The sequence below is a fragment of the Hibiscus syriacus genome, unplaced genomic scaffold, assembly GCF_006381635.1.
Source record: "Hibiscus syriacus cultivar Baekdansim isolate YM2019G1 unplaced genomic scaffold, ASM638163v2 tig00111070_pilon, whole genome shotgun sequence".
Taxonomy (NCBI): Eukaryota; Viridiplantae; Streptophyta; class Magnoliopsida; order Malvales; family Malvaceae; genus Hibiscus; species Hibiscus syriacus.
In genome coordinates, this window is record NW_024062971.1 from 628,283 (window position 1) to 650,955 (window position 22,673).

A 22,673-nucleotide genomic window follows, 5' to 3' on the forward strand; every position below is an offset into this window, starting at 1 on the left:
CGCCACCTTACCAGCGCGACGGAAATATCTGTAAACTCTGCCAAAAAAGAAAAAAAAAATATATGGGTAATTCTTAGAAATCCCCGAAGAAATCAAATCAAATAATCGATGAAACAGCAGAAGAGTGAAATGATTTCAAGGTGTTCGACTATATACCTGAATGACCCACATGCTTAACAGTGTTTCATACAGAATAACCCTAGAATATCTGTAAATAGAAAAAAGCAATCAGCCTTACCAGCAAAATGTTTTGATAATTTATAGTTTCAAATCCAATGATTCAAGAGAAAGAAATGATCTTTAACTTTACCCCAACTGAAGTACGCTTGCTGATAACATTTATTGCACTTCAGAATCCCCTGCACCGCCCGTAACATCTTATTAAGTCTTAATCAAGAAACGAAAATGCGTCAATTAAGAGTAAATTAAAATTAAAGTTGAAATATTCGTATCCATATTGGCCCGAAAAATATTTTTTTAAAGTAGACACATACGTAATAATGAAAAATTTCAGGATAGATAATTTTAGTAAAATGTGTTGAAAGCATGCACCGAAAGTGCATTTAGCAAGGTTGAAAAAAAAATGAAATTTTCAATAATGGTAGGCACCAAATATAAAATGTCAAAATTAGGTGCAATAATGGTTGAAAACTAAATGGGCAAATTACAAATTTTAGTCATTAAACTTTTAGGGTATTTTCAAGATTAGTCCTTAAAGCTTCTACTATAAATACCCTAGCTCATTTAGCTTCAAAATCATCCCAAAGCATTCTAGCTTTCTTCCAATACTAGAGAGAATTTAGAGAGTTTCTTGAGAGTTATTTTCTCCTTTTTATCAAGAGAGAATTATCATTGTTTTCTCATTGGTAAATCGAGAGAAGTTGTAATTCCTATTTTATCATAGTGAAATTCTTCTATCGTTGCCTGTGGTTTTTACCCTAAATTTTTAGAGGTTTTCCACGTAAATTTTGTGTCTCTTTTATCTTCATTTTTATTTTCTTAAATTATCAGTTGCGATTTTGCTCTATCCGATAGCCGTCTTCCGCAACAATTGGTATCCGAGCTAGATTAAAGTGTGTAATATCTGCTTATTGTCTTTGTGGTTGCCACCAAAAGGTGGATCCTCTAACATAAGAAAGTAAGAAGTTATTACCCATTCTTTGAATGTTCCAGATAACTATTCACGATAGTGAAATAGTGAGAGCTATCCGTAAAAGAAGCTATGGCAACAAAATTTGATATTGAAAAGTTCAATGGGAGAAATTTCTCATTGTGGAAATTAAAGATGAAGGTCATCCTGATGAAAGACGGGTGTCTAGCGGCTATCAGTGAAAGGCCGGTGGATTTTGCAGATGACAATAAATGGATCGAAATGGACGGAAATGTTATGGCAAACTTTCATCTAGCATTAGCAGATGAAGTATTGTCAAGCATCGAGGAGAAAAAGACAGCTAAGGAGATATGAGATCATCTCACCAAATTGTACGAGGCTACATCGTTGCACAATAAAATTTTCCTTAAGAGGAAATTGTATACTTTTCGTATGCCAGAATCTACTTCAGTGACGGAGCACTTAAACACGCTGAACACTTTATTTTCTCAGCTTACATCCCTAAGATGTACAATAGGAGAACAAGAACGTGCTGAACTTCTACTTCAAAGTCTACCTGATTCGTATGATCAACTTATCATCAACTTGACAAACAGTAATGTCACCAGTCTAGTCTTCGATGATGTTGCAGCTGTTGTTCTACAAGAAGAAAATCGGCGCAAGAACAAGGAAGACAGACAAGTAAATCTGCAACAAGCAGAAGCGTTGACAACGATGAGAGGGAGATCAACGGAACGTGGCCAAAGCAGCAATCACAAACATGGTAGATCGAAGTCGAGGAGCAAAAAGAATTTAAAGTGCTACAACTTTGGAAAGAATGGTCACTTGAAAATAAAAACTCTAATCCACAAGGCAATACCGCAAACACTTCAGATGATGGAGATGCTCTATGCTGTGAAGCGTCAACCACCGTGGAAGGCAGAAAAAGATTTGCAGATATATGGCTCATTGATTCGGGAGCGACATATCACATGACCTCAAGAAGAGAATGGTTCAATCATTATGAACCTGTCTCAGGAGGATATGTGTATAGTTGCAATGATCATGCCTTAGAGATCGTTGGTGTGGGAACCATCAAATTAAAGATGTATGATGGAACAATTAAAGTTGTTCGAGATGTGAGTCACGTGAAAGGCCTGAAGAAAAATTTATTATCCTACGGATTATTGGATAATAATGCAAGCAAGATTGAAACACGAAAAGGAATCATGAAGGTGTTCCGTGGAGCGCTTGTGGTGCTGAAAGGCGAAAAAATAGCTGCAAACTTGTACATGCTGATGGGAGAGACTTTGGTAGAAGCAGAAGCCTCTGTTGCCTCATGTAGTTCAGATTTGGCAATGCTATGCCATCAAAAACTTGGACACATGTCAGAACAAGGAATGAAAGTTCTTGTGGAGCAAAAGCTACTTCCAGGCTTAACAAAGTTATCACTTACTTTGTGTGAGCATTGCATAACAAGTAAGCAGCACCGGTTGAAATTCAACACGTTAAATTCTAGAGGCAAAAATGTTCTAGAATTAGTTCATTCTGACGTATGGCAAGCACCAGTTACATCCCTAGGTGGAGCAAAATACTTTGTCTCATTTATTGATGACTACTCTAGGAGATGTTGGGTGTATCCTATTAAGAAGAAGTCAGATGTGTTTTCAACTTTCAAAATCTTCAAAGCGCGGGTGAAACTTGATTCTGGAAATAAGATCAAGTGTTTCAGAACAGATAATGGAGGAGAATACACAAGCGAAGAATTTGACGACTTTTGCAGGAAAGAAGGCATCAAAAGATAGTTCACAGTGGCAAACACTCCTCAACAAAATGGTGTGGCAGAGCGGATGAACAGAACCTTGTTAGAAAGAACAAGAGCAATGTTGAGGGACGCATGCTTAGAAAAATCATTATGGGCGGAAGCAGTCAATACCGTCTGTTATTTGGTGAATCGAGCTCCATCAACTGCAATAGAACTGAAGACACCAATGGAGATGTAGACTGGTAAACCAGCTGATTATTCAAACCTCTATATATTTGGAAGTATTGGGTACGTGATGTACAATTCCCAAGAAATCTCAAAGCTGGATCCAAAATCTAGGAAATGCAAATTCTTAGGGTATGCTGATGGAGTCAAGGGGTATCGCTTGTGGGATCTCACTGCCCGCAAAGTGATCATCAGCAGGGATGTTATCTTTGTAGAGGATAAACTACAAAGAAAAGAAGACGATGATAGCACTGAAAAGTCAGAGACTACACAGATAAATGTGGAAAAGGAGTTTGAAAAAGGAGATTCTTATGAAGTAGATCCAGCACATGATGAACAAGAACCAGAGAGTTCTGAAGCACCAACAACTCGTCAATCAGATCGTGTGAGAAGACGTCCCAATTGGCACTCAGATTATGTTATAGAAGGTAATATTGCATACTGTCTTTTAACAGAGGACGGTGAGCCATCAACATACCAGGAGGCAATAAACAACTCAGATGCTTCACTGTGGATGATGGCGATGCAAGAAGAAATTAAAGCCCTTCATAAAAATAATACATGGGACCTTGTGCCACTACCACAAGGAAGGAAGCTAATTGGTAACAAATGGGTCTTCAAAATCAAGCGAAATGGTGACGATCAAGTTGAGAGGTATCGTGCAAGACTGGTGGTCAAAGGATATGCTCAAAAAGAAGGTATTGATTTCAATGAAATATTTTCTCATGTGGTTCGACTAACAACAGTTCGAGTAGTTTTGGCAATGTGTGCTACATTGGACTTACATCTAGAGCAGTTAGATGTTAAAACAGCTTTTCTTCATGGAAATCTTGAAGAAGAAATTTATATGCTCCAGCCTGAAGGTTTTGAAGAAAAAGAAAAGAAGAACTTGGTTTGCAGGTTGAACAAATCTCTATACGGTCTAAAACTGGCTAGGGAATTTGAAATGAAGGACTTGGGATCAGCAAACAAGATTCTAGGGATGCAAATTCACCGAGACAGAAGTAATAGGAAGATTTGGTTTTCACAAAAGAATTACTTGAAGAAGATCTTGTCACGATTCAACATGCAAGATTGTAAGCCAATTTCTACCCCTCTTCCTATTAACTTCAAATTATCCTCCAGTATGAGTCCTAGCAGTGAAAAAGAGATGATGAAGATGTCTCGAGTACCGTATGCATCAGCAGTGGGAAGTTTAATGTTCGCTATGATATGCACAAGACCAGACATTGCACAAGTAGTGGGAGTGGTTAGTCGGTACATGGCGAATCCAGGCAAAGAGCATTGAAATATTATAAAGAGGATTCTCAGATGCATCAAAGGGACCTCAAATGTTGCATTATATTACGGATGATCAAACTTACTAATCAACGGTTATGTAGATTCTGACTATGCAGGGGATTTGGATAAAAGCAAATCTACGACAGGATATGTGTTCAAAATTGCTGGTGGAGCTGTAACCTGGGTTTCAAAATTGCAGTCAGTTGTGGCTACGTCCACAACAGAGGCAGAATATGTAGCAGCTACACAAGCCAGTAAAGAAGCAATTTGGTTGAAGATGCTATTGGAGGAGCTTGGGCATAATCAAGAGTATGTCTCTCTGTTTTGTGGCAGTCAAAGCGCCTTGCATCTAGAAAGGAATCCATCATTTCATTCAAGGACAAAGCACATACGAGTTCAGTACCATTTCATTCGTGAAAAGGTGGAAGAATGAACGGTAGATATGCAGAAGATCCATATCAAAGACAACATAGCAGATTTCATGACGAAGGCAATCAATGCTGATAAATTTACCTGGTGTCGATCCTCTTGTGGACTATCAGAGACGTAAGCAACATGATGGTACAAGGTAGAAAGAATGGTGTGAAGATATGATTGTGCCAATCAAATCTTCAAGTGGGAGATTGTTGAAAGCATGCACCGAAAGTGCATTTAGCAAGGTTGAAAAAAAATGAAATTTTCAACAATGGTAGGCACCAAATATAAAATGTCAAAATTAGGTGCAACAATGGTTGAAAACTAAATGGGCAAATTACAAACTTTAGTCATTAAACTTTTAGGGTATTTTCAAGATTAGTCCTTAAAGATTCTACTATAAATACCCTAGCTCATTTAGCTTCAAAACCATCCCAAAGCATTCTAGCTTTCTTCTAATACTAGAGAGAATTTAGAGAGTTTCTTGAGAGTTATTTTCTCCTTTTTATCAAGAGAGAATTATCATTGTTTTCTCCTTGGTAGATCGAGAGAAGTTGTAATTCCTATTTTCTCATAGTGAAATTCTTCTACCGTTGCCCGTGGCTTTTACCCTAAATTTTTAGGGGTTTTCCACGTAAATTTTGTGTCTCTTTTATCTTCATTTTTATTTTCTCAAATTATCAGTTGCGATTTTGCTCTATCCGATAGCCGTCTTCCGCAACAAAATGAACAACTAATATAAAAAAATTTGGATTCAAGAGTGAAAACAAATAAAATTTTAAGGTGGATACATTTAATAAAATGAACAACTAACATAAAAAAAATTCAGATTTCAAGGTGATGAGTTCTAAGCAATTCACCACTTTGAGTTTGTACATAGAGTTATTGCCGTTTACCGGTGTTCCGGGTGAGTTGAAATAGACAGTAGACAGTGAATCAATTGAAAGAACAAGAGTTTACGATTCCTTCTCTAACCATATATAGTGAATTGTTAGTATTAATGTCAAATAATAAATTTAATTCTAATAGGTTACATGATTAGTGATCATGTCACTAAAATATAGTTGGTAGGAGGATATAAAATTCCTCTAAAGGCCTTGATTAGCGGGAGAGATCCGAACTGTCAGAACCGTCTTTCGGTTGAGGCCCCGGAATTGAGCTTCGACTTGAATGAATTGGGTTAGAGTCGCCACCGACCATTTTAAAACAAATTTAGGTAGGTCGGACACCATCTTACCTGATCTGCATTTTACCAGAAGTGAATCGGGTTAGGGAGTCGGTTACGGTCAAGGAAGGATTAGCACCCTTGAACCGCCCTTTCGGTACCAATTAATTTGCCGATTGTCTTTAATTACGAAAATTAGAAAATTTAAATTAAAATTTAGAAATCCGATTCGAATTACTTACCTTTGATCGGTTGAAATTCTTATAAAAAACATCGAACATGTTAGATAAGAAAAATGATAATAATAGCGACGATAAATAAAAATATAAAATAAAACTTAGGATCTAATTGAAACAAATTGGACTTAAGGGATTTTAAAACAATGTACTGCAACAGAAAGAATAAAAGGTTTAGGGCCAATTCACAAAGTATGAAAAAATAAACACGGGTTAAATTAAACAAATTGGAAATTATGAGGCTAATTTACAACTGGTGACTGAATTGTAAAGCGATTCAAAATACTGGGGACGGCGGAAAGGAATTGACAATCCTGTATTTGCACTTTGGTCCTTCGTATATAAATACCAAAACCAGCCTATTTTTCCCTCATTCTCACCATTTCTCTAAAACTCTCCTCTCTTAAACGAGAGAAAGCTCTCCCGATGCCCCCTCCCCAGCCGAATGTTGGCCACCACAGCCGTCGCCGGAAATCGCTTCGGCCGCCATAACCGGCGGCCGGACAAACTCGAAACTTACACAAAACGTACCTCTCAACGCCCCTAAACCAAAACCGAGCCCTATATCCCCTAGAAGCGCCTCCTCCGACGTAGATCTAGGAAACTAACTCCGGGTTCTTTACCTTTTTCGCGAGACCGTTCGTTTCCCGACGACCGTTCTCCTCCCCGATTTGCTCTTTAGTACGGTTGGCTTTGTTTTTGGCACTGCTTTGTTGACCGTTCGTTCCCTGTATCGATGATCTACTGTGTTGACCGATATTGTGGTCTCAGTTTTTGGCTCTCTCTTTCTGTCCTCCCCCTTCACATGGCCTCACCGGGGTATTTATAACCCCTCGGTGAAGGCCGTTTCCGATGATAACGGGGTCGTTCTCCTCAACGTTCACGTGGCCGGGATTCTCGGGATGGTGCAGTCCCGATTTTCCCGGCCGGCCGGTTCGGGCTTGACGTTTGGTTGCCCCCCTTGTGCGCCGCCTGTGACATGTATGACTAGGGTTTCCAGACCCTAAACCGTATCTTCTGCTGGGCTGGTTCAGGCCCAGTGTTTGGACCGGACTTGGACCATATTGGACCCAAAACAAATCTTTGACTTGGACCTGCAAAAAGCATAAATAATAATAAGAAAAAAAAATAATAATAATACTATATATATATATATATAAATATTTTCAAAAAAATGTAATATATAAATTTCCAAAATGCTTTTAAAAACTATATATTATACATGTTTTTAAAAACGTTTTAAAAACTTTATAATATATATTTTCAGAAACGGTTTAAAAATTATATATTATATATATTTTTAAAATGTTTTTCAAAAATTATATAATATTTAAATGTTTTAAAAAAAATTCAAAACAATATATTATATAAGTTTTCAAAAATGATTTTAAAAACTATATATTATATATATCTTCTAAAATGTTTTAAAAACTATATACTATATAGTTTTCAAAAATATTTTTAAAACTATATATTATATACATTTTCAAAATGTTTTCAAAAATTATGTATATTATAAGTATTTTCAAAGACCGTTTGCAAAGTAAATAATATATATATAGATATATATAATAAAAAAAATAAAAAATGGACGAAAATGAGTGTCTATAGCTGCCCCTCTTTGTCCTTTTTCGTGGAATGAAAAATAGGACAAAGACAAAAAGACACAAATTTTCGTTCTTTAAAGTTGAAAAATTGACTCTTGAAAGAATAACTCCCTGTCGAATCAGGTTGCAGATGACTCCTCCTTCGCGAATTCGAAATGATACGGAATTGAAACCGTAGCTCGAAGTTTGAATCGGGATGTGGCTTCTCGTTGCCCAATTGTAATCAATCTCGGTCTTCTTCTCGGATTAGAGACCTTGGTTAAAATTCGACTGGAAAGTAGTTCCTTGACTCCACCATGTGATTGACAGGCCCTTGAGCTGAATAAAACCGAACTCGAAAGGTCCCCGTCGACATATGGCTTTTCTCGGCTTAAACTATGTTGCCGAAAAACAGTTTCTTGTCACTAAGGCACGGTTAACCGGGTCTTCTTCTCGACTTGAAAACCTTGATTGTAGCCGAACAGTAGTGTGGTTGGGGTATCATCGAGCTGAATGGAACTGAACTCGACAATTTTATTTGACAAATAGCCCTTCTTGCCTTGAGCTATGTTGTAAATGATATGACCTCGAAGTTGAATGTAATCGAACTCGGGGGTCTTTGGCAGATAGCCCTTCTCGACTTAAGTTGTGCTACAAATGATATGCCTTGGAGCTGAGCGTAGTCAAACTCGAAGGTCTTTGGTTGGCAGACAACCCTTCTCGACTTCAGGTATGCTGCAAATGATGTGCCCTCGAAGCTGAGTGTAATCGAACTCGGGGATCTTTGACAGATAGCCCTTCTTGCCTTGAGCTATGCTGGAAATGATGTGTCGTTGAGCTGAGCGTAGTCGAACTCAAAGGACTTTTGGTCACAGATAACCCTTCTATCCTTGAGTTATGCTGTAAATGATGTGCCCTCGAAGTTGAGTGTAATCGAACTCGGGGGTCTTTGGCAGATAGCCCTTCTCGACTTAAGCTATACTGCAAATGATGTGCCTTGGAGCTGAGCGTAGTCGAACTCAAAGGTCTTTTGTTAGCAGATAACCCTTCTTGACTTAAGTTATACTGCAAATGATGTGCCCTCGAAGCTGAGTGTGATCGAACTCGGGGGTCTTTGGCAGATAGCCCTTCTCGACTTAAGCTATGCTGCAAATGATGTGCCTTGGAGCTGAGCGTAGTCGAACTCAAAGGTCTTTTGGTCATAGATAACCCTTCTAGCCTTGAGTTATGCTGTAAATGATATGCCCTCGAAACTGAGTGTAATCGAACTCGGGGTCCTTGGCAGATAGCCCTTCTCGACTTAAGCTATGCTGCAAATGATGTGCCTTGGAGCTGAGCGTAGTCGAACTCAAAGGTCTTTGGTTGGCAGATAACCCTTCTCGACTTAAGTTATGCTGCAAATAGTTTGTTTAAAAAAATGGCTTCCCTTAACGGGTCGAAGCCGATCATGATTCTTCAGGTGGTTCCTCTGAGCGAGAATCAAGTAAGACAATCTTTGGATGACTCCCATTTTATGGGAAAGCCCGTTGATGAATTCTGATAGCCAAATATCTTCCGTTGTGGAATTGAAATCTGGCTTGAAGACATAAACTGGAAACATGTTGTTCATTGTTGAGTTGAGCTGAATGTTGAGTTAAGCAATCACCATCCTTCTTTGAAGGCGCTTGAGAATCGAGTGTCATTCATCCTGAAGTCAAAACTTGACTCTAAAAGTTGCAAAATTATGCATGCTAAAATGATGGATGTGATGCACCTAGGTATGTCTAAGATGCATGCAATCATGAATGAATTATGATTTATTTCTTGGATGGAGTCTCGTGCTTTGTCTGCCAATCTGGTCCTTGGAATCGACCGTGCCCCATTTGCTTCTCGAGCTTGGGCTTTACAGACATTTCATATCTGAGATTGTTCTGTTTAAAAATGTTTTTCTCCTTTTTCTTGTTTTAGGAGAGAGAAATGATAAAAATGTTGTAAAGTATTGTTCGCAATTGAATCAAATTGTAAATGTGAGTTCAAAAAATATCAAAGGAATCAAGAGCTCTTTTAATGCTTTCAGAGTTACAAATCTTTGACAAATGTTCAAAGGGACGAGTCGGCTTTAGGTTGGCCTCCTTTCTAAGGTTTTTAGTAAAAAATGTCATTTTTTAAATATCGCAACATGCTTTGGCACTTTAATTGGGTGCGGACAAAATGACGCAACTAGCATGATCAATTACTAGACCTTTTATCTCAGTCCTCTGAAATCTTCCATTTGTTCAAGCTTTGTAGGCTCTTCCAACAAAGGCAGTGCAAAAAATATCGGTATAAAAATGAAATTCTTGAGTGCTTGTGTGTAGTCAACTATAACAGGTGTTCCTTAACTCCCTTAGTCCAACATTACCGAAAATTTCTTTTTTAGATAAATTTCATTTACTTTGCCATTGTCTGGCTAGCAAAATCCATAAAGCCGGGGCGTTCAACCAATTGCTTTAGAGGGACAGCTTAGTATTATAACCACTTTTATCAGGTTTAACTGAAGGGTTCGTCTCATCACAAAGTCTTCAGCCTGACAAAAGCAGTGGAGCAAACACCGAATTGCCAAGTTTTCGAGCAATGTCATGGTTTGAACGTAATCTACTCATAAGGCCAGGGCTTTCAAGTTTCCTCTATAACCAATTGCCTTAGCGGAATAGCTCAGTTTTTACGGATTTAATTTCTTAAGATTGTCAAGAAGAACCTGTTAGCCTAGGTATTTGTTGAAAGTCAAAAATTTCATCTTTAGAGTTCAATTTTCAAGCAACTGACCTAAACTGGATTCACCTACTCGACTCTTTCATTTGTAAAGATCATCATCGTCATTGAAAGTCTTAAATAAAAAACATAGTAATTGTCATATGCAAACGATGCCCTGTGTTGTCCGCATCTTATGAAAGGAAAAGGGTATATTGGTTAATTCCAAGAGCGGGGTATGGTGTTTGAGGGTATATTCTGGATAAGGTCAAAGTCCTTGTTTTAAATCATGTTACTTCGTCAAAGATTCGTAACTTTGAACCGTTTACAGAGTTTCTTAATTCAAATGATATGCAAAGAATTGCAAATTTGCAAATATGATCCATTGCTTAACATCTTTTAAAGTAACATAAATTTGATTAAAATGTCTTTACAAAAACTTGAGAAAAAATGGAAGAAAAACAAAGTCAAACAGAATGCCTCAAATGATGAAATGATATTCCTCACTTGGATGCCCCCAAGTTGTTGAAGTCGATCCAGTCTGGTTATGCATCTTTTGTACGACCCTCTTGAATGCGTAACAGTTCTCAATTGTGTGCCCTGGGACTCCGCCGTGATATTCACAATACGCATTCTCATCATACCACTTGGGGTATGGGGCTTCATGGGTTCTACTGGATATGGTGACACCACATGGGTGTCAAGAAGTTGCTGGTAAAGCTCTTTGTAGGTCATGGGAATTGGGTCGAAATGTTCCCTTTCCCTCCTGGAATCTTGTTTAGAAGTACCTAACGGTACAGTTGCAGTTGATTTTGGACTGGAGATTGTAACACCTTTGCTGGAGTGTTTGATGTTGTTAACCTCTCCATCCCTCTCCCTCATAGGAGGCTTCTTACTGGCTTCCCCATCCTTAATCTTGCCTTGCTTTATGGCCGACTCAATCATTTCTCCGGCCATAACCAAGTCTGAAAAGCTTCCTGATGTGATCGCCACCAGATGCCCGAAGTATGGAGCCTTCAGAGTCTGCACGAAAAGTTTCCGGGTTTCCTTTTCATCTAACGGTGGATGAACTTGCACAGCCAAGTCCCTCCATTTTTGTGCGTACTGCCTAAAACTCTCGTTATGCTTCTTTTCCATGTTTTGTAGCATAACTCGATCTGGCCTTATGTCATTGTTATGCTTGTATTGTTCCAGAAATGACTTGGCCAGGTCCTTCCAGGTCTTGATATTTGATCGGCTTAGCTGGTTGTACCACCGAATGGCTGAGCCCGACAGACTATCCTGAAAGCAGTGGATCAGGAGTTGGTCGTTTCCTCCATATCCTGTCATCTTTCAGCAGAACATGGTGATGTGAGCGGATGGGCAACTATTCCCGTCAAACTTCTCGAACTCCGGGGACTTAAATTTCGAGGGAAGAACCAAGTCCGGGACTAGACTAAGTTCCATTGCATCAATTTCATGGTAGTCACGGTCTCCTTTGACTATATTCATTTGGTCCTCCAATTGTTTGATTTTTTCCTCCATCTTCTTCGCTTTTTCCTCTTCGTCCAAATCCGGTACATGGTAATAACCCGGATTGTTCCTAGGGTTAAATATAGAGGACAAGGGCTTTGTTTTTGCAGCAGATGAGTCCCCTCGAAGTTCTGGTAGGATTTCAGGTGAGATAACCACTTGCGGGGTAGGTTGTATAGTTACCCCTTCCGGTGAACCTGCCCCGGGCGCACTGGTCTGTTGTAGGCCAACTAACTTGGCAACGATCTGATCAACCAAGGACTCTTGGTTCTTTGTGATTGTTTCCAGAGTATTTCGACTGTTCTGGTTTATCTTGTCTTCTAGCTCCTTCTGTAGTTTTAACATATTCTCCTCGATTTGTGTAATTCTGGCTTCCATCCTCTTCTTCTTCAAACGAGTGTTATGTGGATGGGGTGTGTCCAATGCTTGAGGAGGTGTATCCAGTATTTGTTCCCTTCGATGAGACATGTTTATGTTAGTTAATGTGAATGCAAAGAAAATAACAAAATCCAAAGAAAATAAGAAATGCAAAATGTCTAAATATATGATGCATGAAATGTCCGAGGCATTGATCCAAAAAATGTGCCTGTTATTCTGAATAACCCTTATTTGGTGACAAAAGTGTTACGTCTGAAGAGACAAAAAACTCTTTTTGATGGTACAAATCCTGTACAGCTTCTGACAAGCTGATTCGTCTTTTTCACTAGTTGAATATCCTGTCGAACCATTCCGGCTCCTTTGGCTAAAAAGTGCAAATAATAATGAGATGCTTGCCTCAAAAAAGATCTCGAAGGACTGCATCTCCGACTTTCACTTTCTACCGAGCTTGTTTCTAACGAAAGTGTCATTGGAGCCCTCCATCCAGAGAAACTATCCGAAGCTTGCTTCTTGAATTCGTCAGTAATGGCATCCAGCTCAGCTAGGGTTCCACCATCTTGTTCTTGTAGTTTTCAAAAGGAGCGACCGGGTCAGTGACCTTTTCCTCGTATTGCCCCTGCAACTTTGCCTTTGAGTATTCTTTGACCACGGTTGGACTTCTGAGTTTTTTTTATCTCTTTGTATTATAACCCCTTTGTCTGTTAATGCAGATTATTTACGTTTAACAAACACATTTTTGGTGGATCAACACCTCGTTTTAAATGATGCGAATGATGAGAACAAAATAAAAAATAAATAAATAAATTAAAAATAAAAGAGTTAGTGAGGTAAATCAAAACAATAATAAAAATGGGAAATGCTACCCCACATGATATCTACCCCACATGCTTATTATTCCTACCCGGACATGATCTCTATCCCGCATGCTAATTTCAAACAAAACCTAAACACATGTTTGTCTAGTTCGCATGCTTTGAACAGAAAATAAAGCAGGAAATAAAATAGCCTAGGGTTTGGAATGAGGTTTCGGGGCGGGCTCTAATTCCCTGTACTCTCCCGGTTTAGGTTCTAAAACGGTACTCGAGTTCTCCTTGCCGGTGCCCCCTTGGGCTTGCCAGACCCTTAGTCCTAAGCCTGTTACAAGCTTATGTGGACTAAGTTAAACTTGAGAGGAAACATTCTCTTATGTCCATACGGAGAATAAATTCACACGAAGACATAAGGTATATGAATCCCGAAGGTTACTTGCTAGGCCCATACGGTGAATAAATTCACACGAAGGCGTCGCTTTCACCCCCACTTAAATAGGGTTCGGAGCTCGGGCATAGAGCCTTAAATGGAAACTTTTCGAAAATCTGAAATCATTGAAAAAATGTTAGTACAACTATTTACTTGGAAAAATAATCAAAGGTAAATAATTGAAATCGAATAAATAAATTAAAATTTAAACTTACCATTTTCGCACAAAAAGACAACTGAAAAAATTAATTCTGGCCTGACTCACTTACCTTGTCCCCAGCGGAGTCGCCAAGCTGTCGGAACCGTCTTTCGGTTGAGGCCCCCGAAATTGGGCTTCGACTTGAATGAATTGGGTTAGAGTCGCCACCGACCATTTTAAAACAAATTTAGGTAGGTCGGACACCATCTTACCTGATCTGCGTTTTACCAGAAGTGAATCGGGTTCGGGAGTCGGTTACGGTCAAGGAAGGATTAGCACCCTTGAACCGCCCTTTCGGTACCAATTAATTTGCCGATTGTCTTTAATTACGAAAATTAGAAAATTTAAATTGAAATTTAGAAATCCGATTCGAATTACTTACCTTTGATCGGTTGAAATTCTTATAAAAAACATCGAACATGTTAGATAAGAAAAATGATAATAATAGCGACGATAAATAAAAATATAAAATAAAATAAACAAATAAATAAATAAATAGATCAAGAGTAAATAAAAGAATAAAATAACAAATTAAAAAAAATGAAAAATAAAAATAAAAGTTGCAAAAAAAGGAAAAATATGGTACATAAAAAGGAATAAAATAAAAAAAAATACGAATAAATCAAAGAAAACAAAAATAAAACTTTTTCAAAGAAATGTTAAGGCGAAAAAAGGTTAAGGTTTAGAAGCAATAAAATAAAATAATACGAGAAAAAAAATAATGACGATAAAACAAAATAAAATAAAACTTAGGATCTAATTGAAACAAATTGGACTTAAGGGATTTTAAAACAATGTACTGCAACAGAAAGAATAAAAGGTTTAGGGCCAATTCACAAAGTATGAAAAAATAAACACGGGTTAAATTAAACAAATTGGAAATTAGGAGGCTAATTTACAACTGGTGACTGAATTGTAAAGCGATTCAAAATACCGGGGACGGCGGAAAGGATTTGACAATCCTGTATTTGCACTTTGGTCCTTCGTATATAAATACCAAAACCAGCCTATTTTTCCCTCATTCTCACCATTTCTCTAAAACTCTCCTCTCTTAAATGAGAGAAAGCTCTCCTGATGCCCCCTCCCCAGCCGAATGTTGGCCACCACAGCCGTCGCCGGAAATCGCTTCGACCGCCATAACCGTCGGCCGGACAAACTCGAAACTTACACAAAACGCACCTCTCAACGCCCCTAAACCAAAACCGAGCCCTATATCCCCTAGAAGCGCCTCATCTGACGTAGATCTAGGAAACTAACTCCGGGTTCTTTACCTTTTTCGCGAGACCGTTCGTTTCCCGACGACCGTTCTCCTCCCCGATTTGCTCTTTAGTACGGTTGGCTTTGTTTTTGGCACTGCTTTGTTCTTTGTGGCTCGTTGTTTATGTGGGTTTTGTGTTGGTATGGTCGTGTGGCTTACTGTTTTGTGCTCTGGTTTTATGTTGGTCGTGTGTTGATGGTTTTTCTTCGTTGATGTTGGCCTCGGTTTACTCTCTCTGTGAGTACTGTCGTGGGTTCCCTGTATCGATGATCTACTGTGTTGACCGATATTGTGGTCTCGGTTTTTGGCTCTCTCTTTCTGTCCTCCCCCTTCGCATGGCCTCACCGGGGTATTTATAACCCCTCGGTGAAGGCCGTTTCCGATGATAACGGGGTCGTTCCCCTCAATGTTCACATGGCCGGGATTCTCGGGATGGTGCAGTCCCGATTTTCCCGGCCGGCTGGTTCGGGCTTGACGTTTGGTAGCCCCCTTGTGCGCCACCTGTGACATGTATGACTAGGGTTTCCAGACCCTGAACCGTATCTTCTGCTGGGCTGGTTCAGGCCCAGTGTTTGGACCGGACTTGGACCATATTGGACCCAAAACAAATCTTTGACTTGGACCTGCAAAAAGCATAAATAATAATAAGAAATAAAATAAAAAAATAATAATAATAATAATACTATATATATATATAAATATTTTCAAAAATATGTAATATATAAATTTCCAAAATGATTTTAAAAACTATATATTATACATGTTTTAAAAACGTTTTAAAAACTTTATAATATATTTCAGAAACGGTTTAAAAATTATATATTATATATATTTTTAAAATGTTTTTCAAAAATTATATAATATTTAAATGTTTTAAAAAAAATTCAAAACAATATATTATATAAGTTTTCAAAAATGATTTTAAAAACTATATATTATATATATCTTCTAAAATGTTTTAAAAACTATATACTATATAGTTTTCAAAAATATTTTAAAACTATATTATATACATTTTCAAAATGTTTTCAAAAATTATGTATATTATAAGTATTTTCAAAGACCGTTTGCAAAGTAAATAATATATATATAGATATATATATAATAAAAAAAATAAAAAATGGACGAAAATGAGTGTCTACACGAACGAAGTATAACAAGGTCGGACATAAATCCCGACCCGAATACTCATTTGAATTAAAACATGTTTGTTACCAGTTCAAGTAACTTACGTGAATGATAATCCATCGTAAACTATAGGTGGAGCGATCGAAACATAGACGCAGAAGCAAATATGTATCTGTAAAACAGGAAAGGGTATAAAATAGCTAGCTATAGGAAGCTGGCAAGGGTTACCAGTCACCAGATACATAAAATGATGCACACTACCATATAAAACATGAAAAACCATCTAAAGCTAAACGCACTATCTTTCCTGCAACATGATAATAAGATAACTCATTAAACATAATGAAGATCGAAGAACATAATTCGAAACGGTCGAACAGGGTTTTAGTTAGTGCCTGCAAACTCGATAAAACGGACGATACCATAGAAAATAGGCGCCTGGTACACCTATGATGAAGTATATGACTGCCAAGAACCATAACTTTATGCCTAAAAAATGTTTAAGATTTAGGATTTATCGATCGAAATCAAAAGATTGTAAAAATGGAAGTAAAGAGGTTTCTAATCCAACCTTTCCCTTTGATGCCTGCTGAGGAAACAGCTATGACATTCCAGAAAAGACACAGGGTCAGCCGTGCATAAAATTAACATTCATCATTTTTCTATTATCTGGGATCCTAGGTGCTTACTAGGACTCGTATGCAAGTGTTGTGACATAAGTGTAACACGATAATTCAACAAAAATGAAGAAACGAAACATGGATTGGAATCTAAGTTATGCATTTTAACAAGAATCTTGCATACCTAAGAAAGACACAGGGTCAATCCTGCATAAAATTAACATTCATCGTTTTTCTCGTCTGGGATCCTAGGTGCTTACTTGGATTCGTATGCAAGTGTTGCAACATAAGTTTCAAACATGATAGTTCAAAAAAAAAAATTTGAAGAAACCAAACAATCGAAGTTATGCATTTTGACAAACAGCCTGCATACTTAAGAATGAGACGGGGTCAGTCCTGCATAAAATTAACATTCATCATTTTTACGTTTTCGGGGATCCTAGGTGTTTACTCAGACTCGTACGCAAGTGTTGCAACATAAGTTTCGAACAAGATAATTCTATAAAAATGAAGAATCGAAACAACATAGATTCGAATCTAAGCTATGCATTTTAACAAGTAGCTTGCATACCTAAGAGTGTGGAGAAAGCTACATATTGCATTCGGTGTAGATAATTTGGTATCTCATTTGCAATATCACGGTGAATGATTGGGAAAAATGGTGGCCGATTTTTCGCATCAAGAAAAACCCCAGCTGCAACAATAAAAACAGATGATTTAAACAAGAAGTTGCACTGCAAATTTAGGAATAAAATCATCAGTCCTGCCATAAGTTAACCTGAACAAGCTTCAAAATACCCAGAAAAGAAATATCTGGTCTGGCTAACCAAACTTTAATGGCAAATATCACCTTTTGCTAAAGCTTCTTCTTTCTTTTCAACTTCCTGCATGCATGTCCCCAAAAGATGATAATAAGATTCTGATCGAGGACAATGCAAGGTTTCATCCAGTGCAAAGCAGTGAATCTATTTTAGGGTAAGAACTGAAATTTAAATTCTTAGGATTATTAGTATAATTTTACCCTTGTATTAATTTATAATTTCAGAAATTTGAAGAGACTAAAGGAGAAATTTTCTCATGTGTCAGCCCTATGGTAAAGGCCATTTTTGTAAACTATATATACCAAATTAAAAATATAACAAAATTATTATTTGAAAATTAAAAAAATCTTAGATTGCATGAACCAAACGATCTCATTGGTTAAAGGAATAATTATTATCTATAAAGTTCTCAGTTTGAGCACCAGCGACAGCATGGTATTTGATCGTTCATTGTATAATAGTTGAGAGTTTTTAGAATATATATTATCACCTGTAATCATCCTAAATTAATAAAAAAAAATCTTGGGTCAAATTACTATTTTATTCTTTGTGACATAATTTTGGTCCCATACTTTTTCAGTAAATTGTTAATGATGTCAAGATTCCATTAACTATGAGGTTTACTTTAGTCAAATTAAAGTAAAAAAATGAAAGTTAATCTACTTTTGATGATAATACAGGGACTAATATTATAATTAGACCAGGTTTTTAATATGTTTGTAAAGGAATTAATTACCTCTTCCCTCTTTCTGAGTTCAGCCTCCTTGCCTTGGAGTTCTCTCTTTCCGCTTCAAAGTCTACATTTCAAGCATCGTAATTAATACATATATTCAAAGAAAATTGATGTCACAGATTCGGTCATATTATAACAGTTTTTAAAATCATTGCAACATTACAATCGTAGTCTTAATTTAAAAATAGGGTAAAGTACATAAAGGTCCCCCAACCATAGGGTACAACTTTATTAAATCTATCGACTATCAAAAGTTACAAAATGATATTTCGACAATGGAGTGTTACTTTATTGAGTCTATCGACTATCAAAAGTTACAAAACAACCATCCGACCATTCACTATGTTCCAAGTTAGTCTTTTTCCGTTAAAAAATGGACGGTATTTTGGGTTGAACGTTAACCTGTTAACTGTGATAGGATAAAATATGATCATAGATTATCAAATGACTATCATATCACAATCATCATGTTAACGTACAATTTAAACAACCGCCAATCTTACGAGCAACATGCAATATATTGTCTCAAATGCTTACTTGGTATAATGGTAGCCTGGTTGATACAAGTGTTAAGGCTCGGAACAACTTATGACCAATAATACATGTTGCTAAGAGACACATAGAAGACAGATTTTATCTGCTTAAAAATTAAATTTTCTTATCATTTTTATTAATATCTTAAGGAAATTTTTAAAACTCTATATAATATTATATAATTATTTGGTATGATTTTATAAATAAACCATTAAATATTGAATACTTTTTAACAAATTTTAGTTAAAGAAATTAAATAATTTAAATTTAAATTTAATGACATTTTTTAAGTTTAATCTATTTTATTTTAGAGTTTAAATATACAATGTAAATGTAAAGGAGATATAATAGATCATATATTGATGATTATAAAAATAAAGATATTATTAATTTTAAATTTAGATAGATTGATAAAATCTCATTTAAAGTTTATTAAAATTTATCCCTCTCGGAGGTCAGTGCATCAACTACTGGCATGGAATCCATCTCCGCAGTAGGAAAAATTATTTCATGGTCCCGACTCACCACGTCACTTATGGTCTTAGTGAATAATAATTGGACCCGCTCTTTATTTACACGTAGGATTGAGGTGAAGATTCACCTTAAAAAAATGAGATGAAAAATTATTATTGGTTGGGACCACAGATGACGTAGTGACCGATGTCATCTAATAATTTTTTTCCTACAGCAGGAACTGCAGCCGGAGTCTGACAATCAGGTGTCCGGTTTGTCTCGGCTTCCTGTGTGAGATTACCGGACGGGAGACCATCCTCATATGTGTCCTTGTTGGAATATTCAAATCCTTCGGATTTAAGACATAGTAAGGCTGATTCTGTCTGTCTGGAACCGTAATCAACCCTCAAATCATTTCGTTTCTCAGCTTATAAGCTTTGATTCCAGAGACATGAGAAGGACTAGAATAAGTCCATAGAAATATACATCAGAGAACGCAAGTTTTTAGGGCGTAAAAAATCCGAAGAACCCAATATCAAAAGCATAAATTTGCATGTGTCCTAGTTTAGAACAAAATGCAGGTCCATGTACTCGGAAAGTTCTGAAATTAAAAGCTCACTTTTCACCAAGTTCGAACCAATATGCAAACATAAGAAGAGTAACTAAGAATCTACACTTTGTCCGGGGGGTTGAAACTGAGTTTATCTCCATTAGAAAGTTAGAGACAAGGCCATGAATCTCCACATCAGAAGCAATGGTACCTTGGTGAAGATGACAGTTACGGCCCCTCAGAGAGTCCACAGAAAAATAAACAATCGTGGAAGATCGGGATGAGGGAACTGAGTCAACACAGCCAAGAGCCATCCCTGAAAATCCGAGGTTGTCACACTGAAAAGATTTTGCTTGAATGAAAAACATTTTTAATATTTGTAGGTTGTTCTTGTGTGTGAACATTTCGATATCTATTACTGAATTTCAAAATTAATTTGACTCTGGGTTTTCAACCGTTATATAAACTAATTACAATGACTTGTTTAATCGTTAATTAGCTAATTCAGAGTTTCTTGAAGACAGCTCATTAATCATAATTAACGAGATATTTCCAACATTTTTAACTCTCTCAGCTAACAAATAGAGAGTATTTCTCTTCATCTTCAATTATCTAACACAGTTTTCTCTCCATAAATCTCTAAAAATTCTTCATATTCCATGTTTTCTTTGAAGTACCGATGGGAATAATACCTCAGATTTCCACAACTAAATTGCATAAAGTTCAACTAAGTCGAGAATGTACCGTGGCAGGGTACTATTCTACCCTAAACCAGCCGGGAATCAAACTCGGGTCTGTACTGTGGTAGGGTACTATTCTACCACTAGACCACTGGTGCCTGTTGAAACCTTTTGGAAGGCATCCCAAATTCTTGAAAGTTCAGGAACCCGGGGCAAACATTCCATTCACAAGGCGTAGTTTGCTTGCCAAGGAATATCAATGGAGTGAGTAGCAGCTAGATAAGGACCACTTGATTTCTATGACAATGACTCGTAACTTTCAACTCTAAAATACCCTCACCTTCACAATAGACTCGTAATTCGTGTACTTATATTGTTTTTATGTGAATTATAATCATGTTTAAAGTATTCCAATATGTTGATAATTCGTATTAAAAAGATTTTGAAGCATTTGTTTATTCATATCTCGCTTTCTTGGCATGATAGGTTGTACTAACAGAAAAAAAAACACTACGATGCTTTAGCATACACATGTACACTGTCATGTCAAAATCAGTGCAAGCAAAAGAGGCCTCTCACTTTTGAAATGATGCAGGGATCATCTACCTTCCACCATACCACTCTTCCATGACACAGATATGGAAGACGAATGTGACCGCCGGATATCGTCGAATGTCGGGTGCGATGCGTAACCGGGACTTTGAGAGTAATTAGACTACACACCCATGTCTTCTGTTTCCATTTCCAAAGGCTAATTATTCCGTTCCAAGGGACTGACTATCTGCATCATCGTTTTGTCTGGAATTCGGATTCGGGTACGAACACAACAACCCTAAACACAATGCATTGAATTCGAGGGGTGGATTTGTTAAGTGAGACAAAGGGAAATTACGTGGAAACATTTAAGAGCAAAATGGCTTTAAAGATGACAAGAAGAGACAAGTTAAAGAAGAATTATATTGCTTGTTTTTTATGCATTAATTTGGTTGAAAGTAGCTTGACATTAGAATGCGAGGTCTGACATTGGATGCGTCCAACAATATATGTTCGATTAATTTTGAAGATTATCATATGCTTAGACAGTTCAAATGAACTGATACGATGTACGAGAATCAAGAGAGTAAAATCAATCATTTTAAATAAGAAATTGAAATTATTTTTAAGACCGGAACATCAATAATTTTACGACCATTTTTCAGATCAGATACGAATTTTTATAAGAGCTAAGGAGAATCTTACTTGGTTAGGTAAGGTTGGACTTTTCGGCACTGCACCGGCAGCAGACAAAACTGGGAAATGGTCCCAATGACCATCCAATTTAAACTATGGATTGAAACCAAACGTATCCGATGTTGACACTACGACAATAGGGAAGTCTCACTGCCACTGCACACTGCCCATTGTAACCCCTTTTTCTCTCTCACTTTCTGATGGAATCTCATCACTCCAATGTAAAATTCCAGATAAAAACCAGTGTTTGCCGTTGAAAACTGCAAGTTTCTTTGAAAAGCCATATATTTTAGCCTAAAGGGTCATTGAATTTCCTTCCAACGACAGAAATAACAAATGGATTTCATGGCAAGATCTGGGAAGAAACGATGCAGGAGTTTATTTTGGAGAGTCAAAGCAGGTTTGAAGAAAGCAATGAAGAGTCGAAGCAAACAAAGGTTCATGTCACAGTACGATCCTTCCAGTTATGCTCTCAATTTCGACGACGGTCGTGGCTGCCGTTCTGGTTTAGCCGCAAACACGACGGGAGTTGTTCGGTTTCGGGATCGATCGGAGTGTAAGAATAGTATGTGGGTTTATGTTGTTTGGGTTAAAACTTGAATCGATGCTTTGTTTTTTTTCAAAGTTATTTCTTTGTTCATTGTGTTGTTTACATTCAGAAGAGCTTGAGCTTCTAGGGAAGAAGATTTGCTCTTTTTGTATCCACTGATTAATGTCACCATCATTCATGTGCATTGATCTTTACTTTTTTGCCGATTCGTAAGTTTATTGATTGACAAACACCAAACAAATCAATAATAAAACATGATCTATTTCATTATTCAATCTTCTTTTTGAAGTCGAAAGATCTTACATAAATTAAACCCT

The 22,673-nt window shown here is 37.1% G+C and overlaps 1 pseudogene; it reads right to left on the minus strand.

Annotated features, from left to right (window-relative positions):
* Positions 1 to 7: 7 nt before the first annotated feature.
* LOC120151903 lies at positions 8 to 20,210 on the minus strand (annotated as a pseudogene).
* Positions 20,211 to 22,673: the final 2,463 nt, after the last annotated feature.